Genomic DNA, 21,331 nt, shown 5'->3' on the forward strand with positions numbered 1-21,331 from the left:
CTTTCTTTTATTAATGTGGTGTATCTTGTTGACTGATTTGTGAATATTGAGCCAGCCCTGCAGGCCAGGAATAAATCCCACTTGACCATGGTTAATAATTCTTTTCATGTCCTGTTGGATTCGATTTGCTAGTATCTTGATGAGAATTTTTGCTTCCAGGTTCATCAGGGATATTTTCCTGTAACTCTCCTTTGTTGTGTAGAACACCAAAGTGGTCTTTGTCTGGTTTTAGAATCAAGGTAGTTCTGGCTTCACAGAATAAGTTTGGAAGCATTCCTTCTATTTCTATTTTTTGGAACAGTTTGAGAAGAATAGGTACTAAGGTAATAACTCTTCTTTAAATGTCTGGATGCATTTTAAAGTCCTTAACAACCAGATTTAGCCACACTTTAAACCAAAACATTTCATTTCTTTTCTTATCTCTGAAAAACTGCTTTGTAACAACCTATGAGATGATTGGGGTCAGGAATGGAATGAAAATATGAATAACTGCATGATCCTTTTTGAATTAAAAATTCCTACAAAAACAGTGGATGCCACACTCAATTCTAAACTGTAAAACTGATTTGTTGTCCAAAGTAAGTAAATTTGGGACTGACATATTGTATTGAATTAACTACATCACTGCTTCCTTAAGTTAGGCACTAACAGTTAAGAGCCGAGAGAATAACTAAAGAGCTTAAATAAAGGGTCTAGATGATTTTACCAAGTGCCCTAAAATACATGAGCAATAACAACATAGAGGCAGACGCATATACAAAGAAAGGCAGAACCACTGTGATAACACTCATTGTCAAGTAGCATCAAATACAAAACAAGTCTATGATATAACATCCTAGGAATAGTGGATGATGAAGCTCTTGCCTAATACTTTTGTCCTGACTCCAGACATAATGTCTGAGTAAGGTGTAGTACACTTTGGCATTTATACATGGAAGACAAGATGTGCTTTATTTTCATCATTAATTCATTAACTATTTTTTTCCTCCTTCCCTCCCTTCTTTCCTCTTTCTTTTCTTTCTCTTTTCAGTGCCAGAATTTGGAACAAAGGAAACATGAACAAAAGGGTAAATAAAATATCCAGGTTGGAGTGGAACGTAGTAAGCAAGGTGGGGAAAAGAAAAAAAAAAGTTGTTCAGGTAAAGAAGAAATTATGTACTAATGAAAGGAGCAAGAAGAAAATGAATCAAAGGAGAAAACTCCAGTACAGAGATGTGCTAATAAATGTTTAACAATGGATTCTTCTGAACAAAACTGTATACATATATGAACTAATTATAAATTTTAATAGCACAAAGGATTTGTAACAAGCAATTTATAATAATAAAAATACAAAAATCTATATACCATACATAAGTATATTCTACATACATAACTATGATTTATACAACCATAACTTCAATTTGACTTGCTATTTCTTGACTATTTCACTGTAGTCAGTGAACTCTATGGTCTAACATATGGTCTATCCTGGAAAATATTCCATGTGCAAATGAACAGAATATAGAGTACGTTGTTGTTAGGTGGAGTGTGCTATAAATGTTTGTCAGGTCTATAGTGTGGTTCAAATTTTCTACTTTCTTTTTGATCTCCTGTCCAGTTGTCCTATCCATCACTGAAATGGTAGTATTGAAGCTTCCAACTATTACTGTGGAATCAACTGTTTCTCCCTTCATTGTGTCAGATATTTCATTTGTTTGTTTGTTTTAGAGACAGAGCACAAGCAGGGGAGAGAGGCGGGGAAGGGAGAGAGAGAAAGAAAAGGAGAAAGAGAGAATCCCAAGCAGGCTCCATGGTCAGCACGGAGCCTGACACGGTGCTCAGTGCTCAATCCTATGACCCTGGGATCATGACCTGAGCTGAACTCCAGAGTCGGATGCTCACTCAACTGAGCCACCCCTCAACTGAGCCACCCAGGTGACTCTGTCAGTTTTTGCTTCATATATTTTAGTGTTCTCTTATTTGGAACATATATGTTTACAATTGCCATATCTTCCTGTTGTGTAGACATTTTAATCATTATGATTTGGCCCTCTTATCTGTAGCAACTTTTTGACTTGCTGTTTCTTATAAAATTCATTATCCATTTTTATTATTCAAATAAATCAGTTTATAAATAAATGATTGATGGGTAATTTTTTTTTTGTATACGTTAACCAAAATGGTAAAAGTGAAATAAAAAAAAACTTTTGGAAATTTACCTGAAATGAGAAACTTCTTTGCTGAATCATATTACTTTTGGATAGTGGAAGAGTATGCCCTCAACTTTTTGTGCTATATTCAGTGTAATGCCTATAGACAAAACACACTTAAATGTTTAATCTGCATTATTAATATTTTTTCCACTACTTTCTTAAATCTATACCCAGAGTTGGCAAACTGTCATCCATGGGCCAAATCCAGTCCATTGCCTGGTTTAATAAAGTTTTATCAAAACACAGCCATGCCCATTCATTGAATTATAGTCTTTGACTGATTTTGTGCTACAATGTTAGAGTTGAATAGTTGCAGTAGACACCACCTGTCCTGCAGTCTGAAATATTTACTACTTGGCCTTTCCAAAAAAAGAAGGAGAGGAAGGAGGAGGAGGGGGAGGAGGGGGAGGGGGAGAAGAAAATCTATACCTGACATGGACAATGAGCAAGATAATAAATAAACCCCTGATTTTTAGTCTTTGCTGATTTCCAAGATGCATCTTAGTCAAATTAACACTGACGTGCTAAAAAGTTAGCAAGAACTGAGATAGACTGATATTCTTTCTGTATCTGATAAACTATAAATAATTATGACTTTAAAACTATAATAGAAAAAGTTTAAACACATGGATGTTTAACATTCTAAATAAGAGTTCTAAGAAAGAGAATCCAATGTCTTAGTAAAAGCAACATGATTAAAAAATATATCTCCTCCCACCATGGCTAGTTTTAAGCTACCAGCAGGACATCGGTGAAAGTCTTGTGAGGAGAAGCAGGAGAAGCCCACATGTGATGATGAATTTCACATGTCAACTCCAGGTGCCCAGATTAAACATTGTTTCTGGGTGTGTCTGTAGGGTATTTCTGGATAAGAGTAGCATTTGAATTGGTGACTCAGTAGACTGCTCTCCCCAAAGTGTATAGGCATGATCCAATCCACTGAAGGCCTGAATGGAACAGAAGGTGGAATAAGGAGGAATTCACTCCCTGTTTTCCTACCTCATTTTTGAGCTGGTACATCTCACCTCACCTTCTCTGGCCCTTCACCTGGGATTTACATTGTACGCTCCCCTGCTTCTCAGGATTTTGGACTCAGACTGAATTATGCCATTGGCTTTCCTGGGTCTCCGGCTTACAGACAGCAGATCATGGGACCTCTCAGCCTCCACAATCATGTGAGCCAATTCTTCATAACAGACCTCTTCGTATATAATAAATTTCACATATGACTGAATGAATCTATGTTTACATATGCAGGTATATATGTATGTGTTGACCCTTGAACAATGCAGGGGTTACAGGTGCCAGCCCCCTGCACAGTTGGAAATCTGCATGTAACTTCTGACTCCCCAAAAGCTTTACTACTAATAGCCTACTGTTGAGTAAAAGCCTTACCAGTGACATGAGTAGTCAATTAACACATATTTTGTATGTCATATGTATTATATTCAAGACACTGAATTCTCTTTCTTAGAACTCTTATTTTGAATATTAAACATCCATGTGTTTTAACTTTTTCTATTATAGTTTTAAAGTCATAATTATTTATAGTTTATCAGATACAGAAAAAATATCAGTCTATCTAAGTTCTTGTTAATTTTTTTAATGTTTATCTTTGAGAAAGAGAGAGAGAGAGAGAGAGAGCGAGGGGCAGAGAGAGAGGGAGACACAGAATCTGAAGCAGGCTCCAGGCTCTGGGCTGTCAGCACAAAGCCCAATGCGGGGCTCAAACTCACAAACTGTGAGATCATGACCTGAGCTGAAGTTGGATGCTTAACCGACTGAGCCACCCATGAGCCCCTCAGTTCTTGCTAATTTTATTATTTCTTGTAATAAAGTAAGACAGAGAAAAGAATATGTTACTATGAAAGTTTTAAGGAAGAAAAAATACATTTACAGTACTGTACTGTATGAAAACAAAATTTACATATAAGTAGACCCAAGCAGTTCAAACCTGTATTGTTTGAGGGTCAGCTGCATATCTCCTACTGGTTCTGTTTCTCTGGAGAACCTTATTAATATAATACATTCTACAGTATTTCTAGCATAAGGATATAATAGATGTAAATAACCTTAAGATCATGAAAGCAGAAAAGTGTATTTATTAAAAAAATGGTGAATTTTGAATATATATATTATCTTTGTTTTTAATAGAAAGCAATTAATTGTAATTTATGTAATATAATTTTTAATAATGGCTATAACCAGATCACAAAATCTGGTAATTTAATAAGCCATTCTCCCAAGTCAATACAAGCCTACTCCAGCACATCCTTTCTGCACACAAATGCAGGAAACAGTCTCTTAACAAAATCATAATCCCTTCCACATCTCTTAGGTGGACTTGGAAATAAGGATAAGGTGGAAATTATAATTCCCAAGTATATCATGACTTCTTCCTTCATTATCAAATGCTTTTTCTTTTATCACCTGTTCTCCTGGGTTCTATGAAATATTCTTTGCTCATTACTTTTAGGAACAGAGGATGTACTCTGGCTTCACCTACCAGAAATCATTCATCATACCTGGGAGGCATTCACAGGGGAGAGGCTGAAATCAAGCTCTCCAAACAGAAATGCAAACAAACAAGAAAGAAGAAGGTAGAGATCTGCTTCCTGTCAAAACACTTGCCCAGGTGTCATATCTCCTGAGGCCACCTTTTATTTTGTTCTTGGCATTACAGGTACATAAAAGGGCAGAGATGAGAGATGTCCAATTAGTGTGCAGATAACACGCACAGCAGGATCAGGGATAGCCAGGCTTTCCAGCTGACAAGAATATATCCCACTGTCCCTGCAGTGTGATGGATCTAATTAAAAAGGACCTACGGTCAGAAAAACAGTGGTGTGATCATGGATAAGCACAACATAACTCATGTTACTGTTTACTTACAGGGAAAGATACTTCTCCCAGTTACATGCTTGATGTGGCTGGAGGAGAGCTCACAGTTCTTATAAAACTGTGCAGTTTTCACTTTCTTGTGACATATAAACTATGCTTTAGGTTCCTTGAAATTCTTGTCTATATAGGAAAGTATTTCCCATGTAGTCAATGATTTACTTGACCAAAAATAAATAAGACATAAGCTTTACCTCCACTTTCTGGTGCTTCTCATCCTCTCCTCCTTTTTTAGCTGTTAGTATCAGTCTAAAGCAAAAGTGTTATGTAAAACAGAAATGTAATGATTTGCCAGTGGTTATGGGCATAGGATGACTGAAGCCAGCACCGGCTACCTCTATGACCTAACTCCCAAGGTCTCAATATCCTTACCTGTAAAGTGGAGATAAAATAGTACCTGTCCCCTATTCCTAGTTGTCAGGAATAAGTGAATGGAACATATATAATGTGCTCAGAGCAGTGCCTTCAACATAACAAGTGCTCAAGAAACTCAGTGATCACCTCCATTGCTATCATCACATAGCAATCAGTACTCGTTTTGTATAAAAATAACAAAGAGCACATTTTAAGATTATATCTAAACATCTATTAAAATGAGTTAAATATAGATCTTTTATGAAATTTTCCACTTAAATGTCTAGTTCCTGTAGCAATACTAAGTAGGAAAAATATTTTAATCCACTCTGTACTACAGTGATGGAGATTACGTTTGTTTTCTTTTTTAAAACAATTTTTAGTGTTTATTTTTGAGAGAGAGAGAGAGAGAGAGAGAGCGAGCACAAGTGGGGGAGGGGCAGAGAAGCCAGAGATACAGGACTCGAAGTAGGCTCTGGGCTCTGAGCTGTCAGCACAGAGCCCAACGCAGGGCTTGAATTCATGAGCTGAGCTGAAGTCTGACATTTAACTGACTGAGCCACCTAACACTCCTATTTTCTTCTTAATAAAGTTAGTACCTGACTATATTTAAATTTACCAAAAACAAGGACAAAAATGCATGTTTACTCTGGTCATGTCTGTGATAGCAAAACAGTGGGCATGAATTAACTGCCTCTCAACACAGGTAAATATGGTGCATTATGGGAAGTGCACACAGCTGCCTTTAAAAGAATGAGGAACTCCCTTTATACAGTTGGCCCTTGACCAACAAGGGGGTTGGGGTGCCAACACCCACCCCCCATGGTCCAAAATTCACATAAAACTTTTAAGTTTGCCAAAACTTTACCAGTAGTCTGCTGTTGACCAGAAGCCTTACCAATAATAGAAACCATTGATTAACACATATTTTGTATGTTATATGAATTATATATTGTATTCTTATATTAAAATAAGCTAGAGAAAAGAAAATGTTATTAAGAAAATCATGAGGAAGAGGAAGAGTACATTTACAGTACTGTACTGTATCTATTGAATAAAACCCTTCCATAAATGAACCCATGCTGTTCAAGGGTCAATTATGTACTTCCACCCAAATGTCTGAAATAATATCATTGAGCAGGGAAAATGTCTAAATATTACCAAGGAGGGAAATGAGGCAAAAGTATGTAAGTTTAGGGGCTCTCAGGTGGTTCAGTCAGTTAAGTGTCCGACTTTGGCTCAGGTCATGATCTCATGGTTCCTGAGTTTGAGTCCCGTTTCAGGCTCTGTGCTGACAGCTCAGAGCCTTGAGCCTGCTTTGGATTCTGTGTCTCTCTCTCTCTCTCTGCCCCTCCCTTGCTCACACTCTGTCTCCCTCTCTCAAAAATAAATAAACATTAAAAAAATTTTTTAAGTATGTAAGTTTATTTTTAAAAACTCTGTGAAAATACTGGGGCACCTGGGTGGCTCAGTCGGTTAAGCATCCGACTTCGGCTCAGGTCATGATCTCACGGTGTGTGAGTTCGAGCCCCGCGTTGGGTTCTGTGCTGACCGCTCAGAGCCTGGAGCCTGTTTCAGATTCTGTGTCTCCCTCTCTCTCTGACCCTCCCCCGTTCATGCTCTGTCTCTCTCTGTCTCAAAAATAAATAAACGTTAAAAAAAATTAAAAAAAAAACTGTGTGAAAAAAACTGTATGTTTGTGCACGTACATGTACACACAGATGCACATAAATATGAATGCACAAAAAGAGAGTTAGATGCCTCATAAAGTAATTACCCAGTGTGGCAGGGAGTGGGAGGCAGAGAGTGAGGGAGGAACTTTCATTTTTATTCTAATTTATGTATTGCTTGCATCTTTTATAACAAGAATCTATTAATGTTTTATTTCATATTAAAAAAGGCAAACAGTGTCTTCTCATTTAAGACGAAATACTTATCAACACACATAATGCATTATGTTGTACTGATCTGCATTTGAAGAGCATTCTGTTATGCTTTCATTTAAAAGCAATGTAAGAACTAACACACAGGGCTGTCAATCACTGTTTTACACTTGAAACTAATGCAACATTGTGTGTCAACTATACTTCAATGAAAAATACATTTTTATTTATTTTTTTAAATGTTTATTTATTTTTGAGAGAGAGAGAGAAACAGAGCGGGAGAGGGGGAGGGGCAGAGAGAGAAGGAGACACAGAATCTGAAGCAGGCTCCAGGCTCTGAGCTGACAGCACGGAGACAGACATGGGGCTTGAACTCGTGAACTGAGATCATGACCTGAGCCGAAGTCAAATGCTTAACTGACTGAGCCACCCAGAGGCCCCAAAAATACATTTTTAAAAAGAGCAAGAAAAGTGTGAAACTAAATCCAAAACTTTTGCAGAATGAACCAAAAAAAAAAAGGCCTAGAAAAAGATCTTTAAGCAAACGTTTGATTCTGTAATATTTCATTGTATGAGCAGCCTCCAATGAAACAAAACGTGATGAGGCATTTTAAAAGGCTTTTGAAACCAACAATGCTTTTTCTTGTAATTAACCTAAAACAGCATGTTTACTTAAAATCCCAAAATGATTTTTTATCTTCCCCCCGGGCTCTTAGGAAAATAGCAGCCGGGAGACATTCACTGATTGACTCACTCACAGGCGCTCTGGGCCAGGCACGGCACCAGGCCCTGGATGTAGGACAAGGCACAACACAGCTGTGGCTGTTTCCCCTCTGTTGCTTTGCCAAGTAGGAAATGATGGGGGGTGGGGGGGGGGAAGGCCAGTCTCTAGAGGAAAACGGAATGCCCTAGGGAAAGAATAACACAGGTGTGGAACCTCTGGGATAGGGTGGTCCAGGAAGGCCCTTCAGGGGATATACCGCTTATTCTGGAATCCAGAGCATGAAAAGGAACCTCCCACTGGCCACTTTGGAGGAAGAACAGCCCATGCAGAGAGTGCAGCACTAAGAGCAGCCCAGGTGAGCAAGAGCCCAGGACTCCCTCTGCTGGGCCAGGGGTGCAGTGGGGGGACCAAAGGGCACCCTGGGAAAGCTGGGGTGAGGAGTGGGGGAAGCCCAGGGACAGCATGGGAAGTTTGGGGGGAAATATAGTGAGGGGGGGGTTGTATCAGGGTAAGCTGTAAGGGAGGGTGAGGGGATGTTAAGGACCACCACAGGAGGCTGTAGGAGTATGGAGAAATGCTGGAGGCCTAGGGGAAGAGTGGGAAGCTGGGGGGTTGGCATCACAAGAGGCTCCATGGAGGAGGAGTGGGGCAGGAGGGCTCCAAAGGACTAGGAAGCAGGAGGGGTCACATCAAAGAGCTCACAGGCCACAAGGAGGGCTCTCTGCACAGCATCCTATGTGTGATGGAAAGCACATGATTGAATTTATATCTTAAGAGGCTCTCCACACAAAAATGTGTGAATGCATTTTGAATCCTACACACTGAGAAAATACATACATACATATATATGTTCAGAAAACACATGTTCTCATGCAATAGTATTGGAAATCAACAGTAAAAAAAAAAAAACAGCAAAAAAAAAAAGAAAGAAAGAAAGAAACTCTAGCTACCTAGAACTTAAGAACATAAATTTAAGTAATACTTAAATAGCAAAGCAAAAATGAAATTACAATTTCACTGTAATTCAGTGAAACTCAGAGAGAGCACTGGGTTATCAGTAGTACCCCTGGCACTCAAGTATAAAAGGTAGAAAATAAACATAATATTCCTTGGGAAAGCAGAAGGGGGTTAACAAAATAAAGATGGTAGGGGCACCTGGTGGCTCAGTCAACTGAGACTCCAAGTCATGATTTTGGCTAATGTCATGATCCCAGCATCGTGGGATAGAGCCCACATCAGGCTCTGTGCTGAGTGTGGAGTGTGCCTGGGATTCTCTTTCTCCCTCCGTCTTGCTCTCCCCTGCTCTTTCTCTCTCTCTCTCTCTCTCTCTCAAAAAAAAAAAAAATGCTAATACTTAAAAAAAAGCGCAGTCAACAAAACAACACATCTTGATTAACAAAACTAGCAGCTGGGTCTTTGAGGAAAAAAAAAAAAAGAAGATAAACGTGGGGCAACTGGATGGCTCAGTTGGTTAAGCTTTGACTATTGGTTTTGTCTCAGGTCATGATCTTACAGTTTGTGGGTTTCATCCCCATTTCAGGCTCTGTGCTGGAAGTGTGGACTGGAGCCTGCTTGGAATTCTCTCTCTGTCCCACGCTGGGGTGTGCACATGCATGCTCTCAAAATAGATAAATAAGCATTAAAAAAAAAAACTTTAAATCAAGGGAGAGGAAATATAATTTGGCATTAGAAATCAGAGAAAATAGAGGAGTCCCTGGGTGGCTCAGTCAGTTAAATGTCTGACTCTTGATTTTGGCTCAGGTCATAATCTCAAGGTGGTAAGATCGAGCCCCACAATGGGCTCTGCACTGAACATGGAGCCTGCTTAGGAATCTCTCTCTCTCTCTCTCTCTCTCTCCCTCTGCTCCTCCCCTGCTCATTCATTCTCTCTCTCTCTCTCTCTCTCTCTCTCAATAAATAAATAAACATTATAAAAAAAAGAAATCAGAGAAAACATATCAACCAAAAGACTTTTAGAATTATAACAGCCTTATTGAGGGACAAATCACATACAATTCAAGAAAAGTTTACAATTCATTGGTGTTTAATATCTTGACAGAGTTGTGCAGCCACACTCCATTCTAGGACATTTTTATCTCTCCAAAAATAAACCTTAAACTCTGCCCAAACTCCCTACTTTCCTTTAAGGCCCCAGCCCTAGGCAACTATCATTCTACTTTCTATGTCTATAGATTTGCTAAACAGTTCTGTTTTAATTATAAAAGAACATTACCCATAGTTTTATAAGAATACTTCAGAAAACAGATGAAATACACAATTTTAGAAAGATATGTATTAACAAAAATTACCAAGAAAATGTAAATAACACAATGACCCTATTAAAAAATTTAAAAGCAGCCAAGTCAACTCCCCAAGATGTAACAAACTTGAATAATTCCGTTCCGATCGAACCAAATGCCTCCAAGTATAGCATTCCAATCCAATACTTAATTCCAATACAAAAACTGGACAAGTCTATGACAGAAGGTAAACCGTAAGTCAATCCCATGTATGAATTTAGGCATACAGCTCTTAAATAAAATATTAGCAATTTGAATGCAGAATAATATGTATGCCTTAAAAGCACCCGGACCAAGGAGGGCCTATTTCCATAATGGGAAGCTGGTTCAGCATTAGAAAACCTATTAATTCAAATCACTACATTAATAAGCTAAAAGAGGAAAGTCGTATGATCAGCTTCACAGATGTTGAAAGATGGTGATAAAATTTACATGCATTCTTGATTAAAATAAAAATCTTAGCCAGCCAGGCTAGACAGAAGTGCCGTTAAGTTACCAAGGGCACCTTTCTCGTAAGCTGACAGCAAACATTACACTAAAGGGTGACCTCTCAGGTCAACCCTTTTCACTTTCAAACCTGTGAAAGTCAGGAATAAAACATGGTATAAAAAAAGGTCTCTTATTAGTCAAACTTTTTCCCTTGTAAATCCTCATCATGAGTAGGAGGTGACATAGGGTTTGGGCTGATCCAGACTAACTTGGGGAAAAGTGACCTGAAAGTTCTGACTTCTGGTGTCACTGCTTTCTTGGACACCACAGACCAATGTGGAAATGCTCTGTCTGCCTCATTTGCCCTTCGGAAGACACCTGATCAGGAGAACTCTGGCAGGCAGGCCTTGGGGCTCTGTGACTACAAACGTGTGATTAAAAACAACTGCTGGAGGGGCACCTGGGTGGCTCAGTCAGTTAAGCTTCTGACTTTGGCTTAGGTCAGGATCTCATGGTTTGTGGGTTCAAGTCCCGCATTGGGTTCTGCGTTGACAGCTCAGAGCCTGGAGCCTGCTTTGGATTCTGTGTCACCCTCTCTCTGTCCCTCCTGCTCTTATGCTCTGTCTCTGGCTGTCAAAAATGAATAAATGTTAGACAAAACAAACAAACAAAAAATCAATTGCTGGAAAGAGGCTGTGGCTTCTCTGAGTCAAGTAGCCTGTGCATACTTGAACCTCTTCTGTGAGAGCAGTAAACAGCTTTGTAGCTAATGAGCAAGTTAAGCTGTTGGACCTCCTAATGGTGTGAAGATGCTCTCTCCCTTCTTTCTGCCATGTCTCCTACCCTGTGTCTATGATGCTCAGTGGTTAGACTAAAAGCATATTATGTTGCAGGGTACTGAATGCCAACTTAAACCCATGTCAATCAATGTGAAAAGCCAAGAAAAAATATATGGACATAAATATTCATAATAAATGGGCAACACCCTTCCCTTATTTTCACAGAAATATGGTAGTCCACCTGGAAATGAAAAAGATATATTGGAAAAACTATTTGAGTGAATAAAAAAGTTCTATAAAAGAAAAATCAATAGCATTTCTACTTCTGGAAAAGAAGAGATATACCTTTTCTTATTTCTGTAAACACAACCCCAAACCCCTATATTATATATAAAATGTATATTAAAACACTCTGAAAAGCATAGACTGGTTAGGGACCTCAGGACCCAGGGAAGGGAACAGCGATGAGTTTCCTGGGTTTTCTTTTTGCCTCATATATCCCATATTTGGAGATGAAGGCTAAACTCCCCTCCACCCACAGTGTTGAGGGAAACGGCACAGAGAGCTTGGGCTTCTACCCCACAGTAAGAATGAGGCCCTCTCCCACCCCCTGTCAGTATAAGCCATCTGGGGAGCAGTCGTGAGGCACCCCCACTCTTCCCAGCCAGGCAGGTATAATTAGAGGTCTACCAGGGAAATGCAGTTCCTGCCCCCGCTTATGAGAAAATTAGTAAGATCTAGGGGTAAGTCAAGAATTCTTACACTTGACACCCAAAGCATGCTCCATAAAAGCAAAAATAGATAAATCAGACTTCATCAAAATCAAAAACTTTTGCTCTGTCAAAGACCCTATTAAGAGGATGAAATAGGGATAAACAACTCACAAAGCACATCTTTGACAAATGACTAGATCTAGAATACAAAGAACTCTCAAAACTCAATAGTATTAAAAAAATTGGGGAAAAGATATGAATATGACCAGATGCTACACCAAAGAGGATATACAGATGGTAGTGAAACACAGGAAGTGCTGTTTATCATCATTATTCATCAGGGAAAAGCACCATGAGATATCACTCCATACCATGAGAATGGCTCAAGTTAAAAAAAAAATGACAACACCAATGCTAGCAAGGATGCAGAGAAACTAGATCTCTTCTTGTACGCTGCTGGTGGGAATGTAAAATGATATTGGCAATCTGGAAAACAGCTTGGCAGTGTCTCAAAAAAAAAAAAAAAAAAAAAAAAAAAAAAAGAAGCATGCTCCTGCCATACACAACCCAGCAATTCCTGGGTATCTATCTCAGAGAAATGAAAAATTATGTTCACGCAAAAAACTTTACATGAATGTTCATAGCAGCTTTATTTGTAATAGAGTGGGATTAGTCCAGATGTCCTTCCACAGGTAAATGGTCAAACAAACGATGGCATATCCATGTGGTGGAATACTGCTCTATGGAGTAAACTGGAAAAAACTATTAGGCTGTGCAGTAACCTGAGTGAATCTCCAGAGGATTATGCTGAATAAAAAGAGCCAATTCTAAAGGTTAAATACTGTATGATTCCACTTATATAACATTTTGAAAATTAAAAAAAAAAAAAGACAGAGGGGCACCTGGGTGGCTCAGTCAGTTAAGTGACTGACTCTTGATTTCGGCTCAGATCATGATCCCAGGGTCGTGGGATCAAGCCCCAAGTTGGGCTCTGTGCTGAGAATGGAGCTTACTTGAGATTCCCTCTTTCTCTCTCTCTCTCTCTCTCTCTCCTACCCTCTACCTCACTCATGCACTCTCTCTCTCTAAAATAAAAAAAAGAAAGAAAGAAATGGAGTATTCTAGTGGACTAGTGGCTGCCAAGGGTTAAGGAGGGAGAAGGGGTAGAAGGGAAGTGAGTATATCTATAAAAAAGCAACATGAGGGAACTTCATAGTGGTAGAAATGTTCTGCATCTTGACTATATCAATGTCAGTAACCCTGTAAGATGTTACCAATGCAGGAAACTGGGAAAATCTACAATATTTGTCTGCATAATTTCTTGCAACTTTTCACAAATCCATTATTATCTCAAAATGAAAGTTTTAATTTAAAAAAAATCAATAGCTTTCCTATATTACAGCAATAATCATTTATTTAAAAAATGATGAAAAATACCCTTGACATTAGCATCAAAAACTGCAAACAAACTAGGAATAAAGTTAATACAAAATGTTTAAGCACTTGACAAAGGTGTAAGACTTTCCTCAAGGCATGAAAGACCTGAAAACAAGAGAGAATCCATTTCTGGATAAAAAGACGATCTTTCTAGATCTCAATTCTTTCCCAATGTACATTCAATTCTGCTTCTGAAAAAGAAAAAAAAGCTCAACCTAATGACCAGGGTATGCAAATTAAAATAAGGAGATTTCTTTCTTCATCCTTCAGACTGGCAAACGTTTTCAACATTGGTAGTATGTAACTTTGGCACAGGAGTGGGGCACACTCATTCCCACAGACTGCAGGTGGAAGTGTGTATGAATGTAACACTTTCTGGAAGGCATTACCAGCCAAAAATTTTAATACATTTACCTTTTGGGCCATCAATCCAACTTTTAGGAAATGTCCTACATAAATACATACAGACTTGTCCACAGAGTTATTTATAAGACAATGAGCTCCAGGATTATTTATGACATTAGAAGTTAGAGACCATTTAAGTGCCTTGTAGGTTGGGGCCTGGTACAACTTGCATCCATTGAACCTAATGCAGGAGTCAAAAAGAAGGACTGGATCTGAGGCTATTTCTCAATTTTACATATAGAAACTTCCATAAGGGTACATGCCCTTATGGAGGGCATTAAAGAGGTATTAAAGAGGACTTTTTATACTTCTGTAGTTTTGAAATTTTTCAAAATTTCATTTCTTTGGTAGTTTGAATCATCAAATAAATAAAATAGATACATTTCTGGAAAAATATAACAAGAAAGGAAGAGAAATAGAAAATTTAAAGCAGAATGAATACACATAAAAGGAATAAGAACACAATGTTACAAGAGATATTTTTGAGACAATTCGCTGCATTACTTCATATTAATAAATGTGGAAAGGCCAATACAATGAAAAAATGTTAATAATACAGACATTGTCAAAAGCTTAGAAAGAAATAGAAAAAAAGGTGGAATAGAAAATTACATTAAATAACTATTTTATGAAACAGTGCTGGACTCAGAATTATACATTTGAGTATCAATATTCATCAAGGAACAGAAAATTCCTTAGATTTCATTTATTCAACTAATTTTTATAAAAAATTACTTATAATCATGAAACAAAATATGGAAGGGTAGGAGACAAATGAAAACTACAAATTAATTACATTTATGAATACAAATGAAAAATCATAAATAAAATATCAGCAGACAGAATCCAATAATAGTTTAAAAGACTGTGGGGATTTCATTCCAATTATGTTCCATGTAGCTTAATCTTGAGAGTACTAATGTAATCTACCACGCCAATGGATCAAAATAAAAAATATATAATCTTAACAGATATCAAAAGAACTTTATAAAATTTAACCTCCATTTTATTTTTAAAAGACTCTCAGTAAAATATGAATAGAATTTTATCACCTTAACATCACAAAAAAGCTGTCTGAAACTATAGCTCAGTACCATGTTTGACAGTGAATCATTATATTCAGGAACAAAAAGTAAATGATGAATCACCATTAATATCTAATGTTATTTTGATAATTTTAAACAAAATAAGTAGGCAGGACAAAAAAACAAGTAAAATGCTGGAAAGCAGAGACAATATTATAATTATTTCTTCTGACAAACTATGGATCAAAGACTCGATTGTACATTCAGTGTCACATACCATTAAATGTAAATAATAAAAAAATCACTGAAAGTCTTATACACCACTAGGGTCTTCTTTTAATATGAAACAATAATTTTTAAAATTGCACCCACCAGAGCAACAAGGTATTTAAAATATCTAGCACTAAAATTTTAAGGAAATATGTAACGTCCACATGTGTTTTTTAAATGATATTATTTTTAAATAATATTTTATAATGATATTTATAGCAAAATAAATCTAAGATTAATGAAACATATAAATATTTAAAAAATGAAACCCTAAAATTCTGCAAGGAAAATGAAAAAACTGTTTATAATTTTGGAGCAGGAAAAGCTTTTCTAGGCAAAACATATAAACCAGAAATCATTAAGGGTAAAAATATATAAACGAATAAAAGAAATTTGAGTGTATGAAATTTCCACACAAGAATACCAAAAAAAGTCAAGAAATGAATAAAAAAACTATGAAAAATATATACCTGCAACACATATAAAAATGGGCAGTTTCCTTAATATAGAAAGTGCACTTACAAATCAATTGTGAACAGCAACAACATGACAGTAGAATAGACAATAAAAATGAACTGGCAGTTAGCAAATAAAAAAATAACTTTTTAAGAAAGTCTATTTATTTGAGAGAGAGAGAGAGCAGGAGAGGAGCAGAGAGAGAGGGAGAGACTCCCAAGCCGGCTCCACACTGTCAGCACAGAGCCAAATATGGGGCTTGATCTCACCAACTGTGAGATCATGACCTGAGTCAAAATCAAGAGTGGACACTTAACGGAGCCACCCAGGTGCCCCTAAAGAAATAACTTCTAAACAAACGTAAATGATGCTCAACTTTGCTTTTAATTAAAGAGATCCAAATTACAGATTAAGATCTTACATTTTTGTCAGATTAGCAAAGACTAAAAAATCTCTGATGACACACAGAAGTTTGCATGCATCTGGATAATCGGGCACAGTCATATACTGTTGGCAAGAGTCCAGTGTCCCATCTTTGGAGGTTAAAGTAGGAATAACATTCTAAATTTAAAGTGAATTCTTATACTTTTTCTGAAAGGACACTCTTAGTAATTTCTTCTCGAGATCTACTTGCATATCCCTCTCTGGTTGGCCACGGTACCCTTTACTCTACTCTGGTCCCACAGCAGCGATAATAACCACTCTCTATTTGTTGAGTAAGGAATGTGCACAAAGGGTGATCTCTGCCATGTTTGTTTTAGCAAAACATTAGAAACACCCCTAACCTGTCCTTCATTAAGTGGCGGTTGAATAAGTCATCCTGCATCCATCTATCCAGTGGAATTCTCTGCCGCTCTCTATTTAACAGCTGGGAAGATCTCCAAGTGCTATTATACAATGTGTTGCCAAGTTACATGGCTGGCTGACAAAAGCAGTGTGAATAATGATTTATAGAATAGACTTTGCATGTGTGTAAAAATGATAATATACAAAATAAGCATACAAAATGTCTGGCTACCAAAAACTTTCTGGAAGGAGGTGGGAGTTTGGAATAGAAAAGAAATTTAGAATATATAAATATATATATTTATATTCTATATTTATATTATATTTTATTATATATATGCAGAGAAAATGAGTTAATTTTTAATTATGCAGAGGAAAAAGACAAACATACATACAGATATGGAAATATACTAGATATCCTAAAGGGAAACAAAAACTGCAGTAGAGGATTTTTAAAACAATTTGGATAAACCAAAACACACACAATGTTCCTGAATGGGAAAACATGGTATGTTAACATGTCAATTCTACCCCAAGACAATCTATAATTTTAATGTGATTCCAATTCAACTCTTAAATATATTCCTTTTGAGTCTTGACCAAAAAAAATTTAAACTCATCTGGAAGACTAAGCTTTTAAGAATAGGTAAGAATATATTTTTTTTAACGTTTATTTATTTTTGAGACAGAGAGAGACAGAGCATGAACGGGGGAGGGGCAGAGAGAGAGGGAGACACAGAATGGGAAGCAGGCTCCAGGCTCCGAGCTGTCAGCACAGAGCCCGACGCGGGGCACGAACCCACGGACAGTGAGATCGTGACCTGAGCTGAAGTCGGACGCTCAACCGACTGAGCCACCCAGGCGCCCCCCAAAATATTTTTTAAGAAGCAGGTTAAAGTCTGGAAGGCCAGTGGGGGTAGGGCTTGCCCTACAAGTTTGTGTGTGTGTGTGTGTGTGTGTGTGTGTGTGTGTGTGTGTGTATAATTAAAGTAATATTGTTTGGAATATAAATAAATGGACATAGGAGGAGATGAGAATGAAAAATTCAATCATACGCAAATAGACACTAGTATCTACGTGCATGTGTACATATATATGATAATGCTGGTAGAGTAGATATTGGCTGTTTTTTGACCACCTACCATACATTTCTTGCCTCCTCCTACTCCCCTTCCTAAAAGCACCTAAATTCATTTTTGGGAATTACCTCTTAAATTGCCTTGGATTCAGTTTAGTGGAACAGTTTCATAGATTTCTGTCTTGACCTGGCCTATCAAATGCTTTCTCTCTCTGGGTTCTGACTCTAAGAGTAAATAGGACAGAGATTATAAAGCACTGGAATTGTTCACTTGTGCAGAACAAAACCCCCGTGAGTTCAGGGTGTCTGCAGGTGATCTGGGACAGGCCTCTTCATCCACAGAAGCTTCCTTGGAACCAGCCAGTTCCCAAGCCTAATCTTTAATTCTCTTGGTTATAGGCTCTATCGTCTTTGCAATAAGTAGCCTATGGCTTTGTCAGTTTTTGTAGCTTGCCACCAAAGGACTCTTAGAATTTAGGTGGCATTTCAAATAATCAGGAAATTATTAGATTACTCAGGGAATCATTTTAGGAAAGTTAGCTACTCATTTGGGGAAAATAGCTAAATTCATTAAACAAATTCCAGAATATAAAAGAGTTAACTATATTTAAAAAGGGGGGGTGGTAACATGATTTTGGGAAGAATGTCTTTTTATTGGTTCCAAGATAAGATCACAAAGGAAAACATTCATAGATTTAAATACACTAAACATAAAAGGCAACTAACAATCCAGGAAATACATTTGACCAATACAAGCTGTAGGACTCAAAATGTAAGACTCTCTTAAAAATCAATAAGATAGTTAAATCTAAAAATGGGTAAAGGCCCCAGTCAATTCATAGAAGAAATATAAATTATATACATATAAAATTACATATATGTACATGCACACATATATATGTATGTACAGTTATAAAATAAATGAATTATACAATTACATATATAAAGAGTTCTTACAAATCACTAATATAAATACTTCTAAAAATGGGTAAAGGTCACAGTCGACTCACTGAACAAGAAATATAAATTGCATATATGCATGTACATATATAAACTTACATATATACAATTATAAATAAAGTTCAATCTTATTAAAGGAATTCAAATTAAAGCAATGATGTCATTTCAAATTAGCATAAATTTTAAAAAGTAACAATTTTCAGGGCTGGGAAGGGTGTGGGAAGAAAAGCATTCTCATAAATTGGGATTATAAATTGGTAAACTCTTTTAGAAGGCAGTAGGTCAATATGTAACAAAAGCTTTAAAGATAATGGCAACCTTCATACATGAGAAAAGCAGAGAGAGACTGGTTAAATAAATAATGCTATATTCATTCATACCGAGCAGCCACTACAAGTAAAGTTGTAGAAAAAATTTAAAGCATGAAATAATGTTCACAGTCAATAAAAAACCAAATCATGAAGCTCCATGAAGAGTATAGCACATTTAAATGTACATTAAATACACACACATATGTATACAAGTACATATGCACAATACATACACATACACACATATGCACAGAAAAGACTGGAAAGACTGGATTGTAGGGTGACAAGTGTACTTTGTTTTTCTAAGTTTTCTATAGTTATTATTAATTTTCTATAGTAATTATATATTATAATTATATATTTTATATATAGTAATTATATATTATAATTATACATTTTTAATAAGAAGTATACTTTTTATGTGTTTTATACATCCTATTTTATTAAATATCTCATGAAAAGCTCAGGGCAGGTAATACCCACACATAACAGGAAAGAGATGTAAAGCTGATACAGGGAAAGTGATTTGTCCTAAGTCATATAAGTAGTTGGTTATGAAGCCATGACTTTGATCCTGGTTTGCTGATTCCAAATCCACTACTCTCTCCACTATACACACTGCATTTCAGTAAGCAGATACACTGATCTCATTCAGGAATTACCTGCATGTATGAGCCAGGGCAGAGCGATGCTTAGGATTAAGCTCTAAAGTCAGATAAATATTGATGATTCCACAGTGCTATATAACCAAGATGTATGTGACAGTGCATGAGTGTACATGATGTGCATTAAATTTATTCAGGGGGGTACTGAAGACAGAAAGGAATAAAGGAAACCAAATCTACCTGTTCTATCCTTTCATGCTGCTTGTGATGTAGGAAAATGGGGTCTGGGATTAAGACCCACAGGAGTCAGCCTTTTGAGATGGGACACTAGGTGTGGGCCTTCTGCTTGATATAGACTTCCATGCACGTCTCATCACCCCAAACACTGTCTCCCAAACACAAGGCCTTGCATTGAAAAATGGGGATCAGAGGAAAAATGGGCAGTCTCTTGTCAGTTGCCAGATGTTATCATATTCACAGCACCCTGTATTTAGGAATAAAGAGGCTGACCCAGTTATGGATGCAAGCTGGCAAGTGACCCTTTCTGATGGTGGAGGCACTCCAGGTTTTATCATTTCTTAGTCACAAGCAATACTGCATCATACCAAGGGATACTCTGTACATCATATTGGGGTGAAATCTGATCAAGGTGGTCTAGGCCATACCGAACAGAAAATAGCAAGATGAAGCTCTCACAGTTTTGGGAACTCCGTAGGTGCCTCTGTATCGAAACTGTGCCAACTTACACTAGTCCTTCTAGTTTTGCTGCTAAGAACTGTAGAGAGCAGCACTTCGAAACGGCTGTTCCTTCGAACACAAACAGCATGGCCACAGGAAAAGTAAGCACGGCCTTGCTACAGAAAAGCTTTAGGTAATTCAGTATAGCCCCTGACCTCCCAGAAATAATGACCATGAGCCACGTACACAGGCAGCTGTGGAGGAGAATGGCTCTAAAAGGTAGCCCTGTGTTGTCTCCAAGGTAGATAAACAAATACCAATGGCTCGCATCCAGCAGCCATGGTCACATCGGGTCAAACTATACCCTTACTGAATGTGACTGGATACACTTCGATTTCTGCCCCACCCAGAAGCACATATTACCGTACCAGGAGCTAACTCATGATACGAATGAAGGTTCTAGCTAACAAACCATCTATTGATCCCCTACAATGTACACAGCACACTGTCTACAAGTTTCCTAGATCTATTCCTAAAAGATAATCCACTTTTTTAATTGAAAAAACTGTGAACTAGCACCCATTATCAAGCTTACATGTATCTTAGCACTTAAGATTGACTTGTAAAATTGATTTTTTAAAAATTCAGTGGAGATAAAAATCAATGCAACAAATGCCAAAATATAATCATTACTAAAGACACTTGTTCTAAAACAGCATTACACTGTGATCCTTAAAAATATCCTATTCGTAACTGATTTACAAGGAGGACAGCTTTTAATTTAACATAGTTTTTAGAAATGAGTCAACTTAAATTCCTTACACAATTATAAAATATCACAATAAATCCAAGGATATAACAAAATTTATCTTTAAAATTACTTTCAGGTAAAATCAAAGCCTATGACCTTTATCAAAAGGTTTGCATTTCATTACTCACCAACTGACAGCCTTCTAGGGAGTTGACTAGCTGAGCATTCTGACAGGAGAGAATTGAACCAGCCAAATTCAGCATTACGCACACTGCAGAGAGCAGCATGAAAAAG

At 37.2% G+C, this 21,331-nt stretch overlaps 1 long non-coding RNA gene across 1 annotated transcript in view; it reads right to left on the reverse strand.

The window, feature by feature from the left end:
* The window catches only part of LOC125910227 (uncharacterized), a 54,627-nt gene extending 33,296 nt beyond the window's left edge, over positions 1-21,331 (reverse strand). Inside the window, exon 1 of the long non-coding RNA XR_007453896.1 lies at positions 21,226-21,331. This is a non-coding gene — a long non-coding RNA (uncharacterized LOC125910227). The remainder of the gene's footprint in view (positions 1-21,225) is intronic.

Source organism: Panthera uncia (genome assembly GCF_023721935.1).
Source record: "Panthera uncia isolate 11264 chromosome B3 unlocalized genomic scaffold, Puncia_PCG_1.0 HiC_scaffold_1, whole genome shotgun sequence".
Taxonomy (NCBI): Eukaryota; Metazoa; Chordata; class Mammalia; order Carnivora; family Felidae; genus Panthera; species Panthera uncia.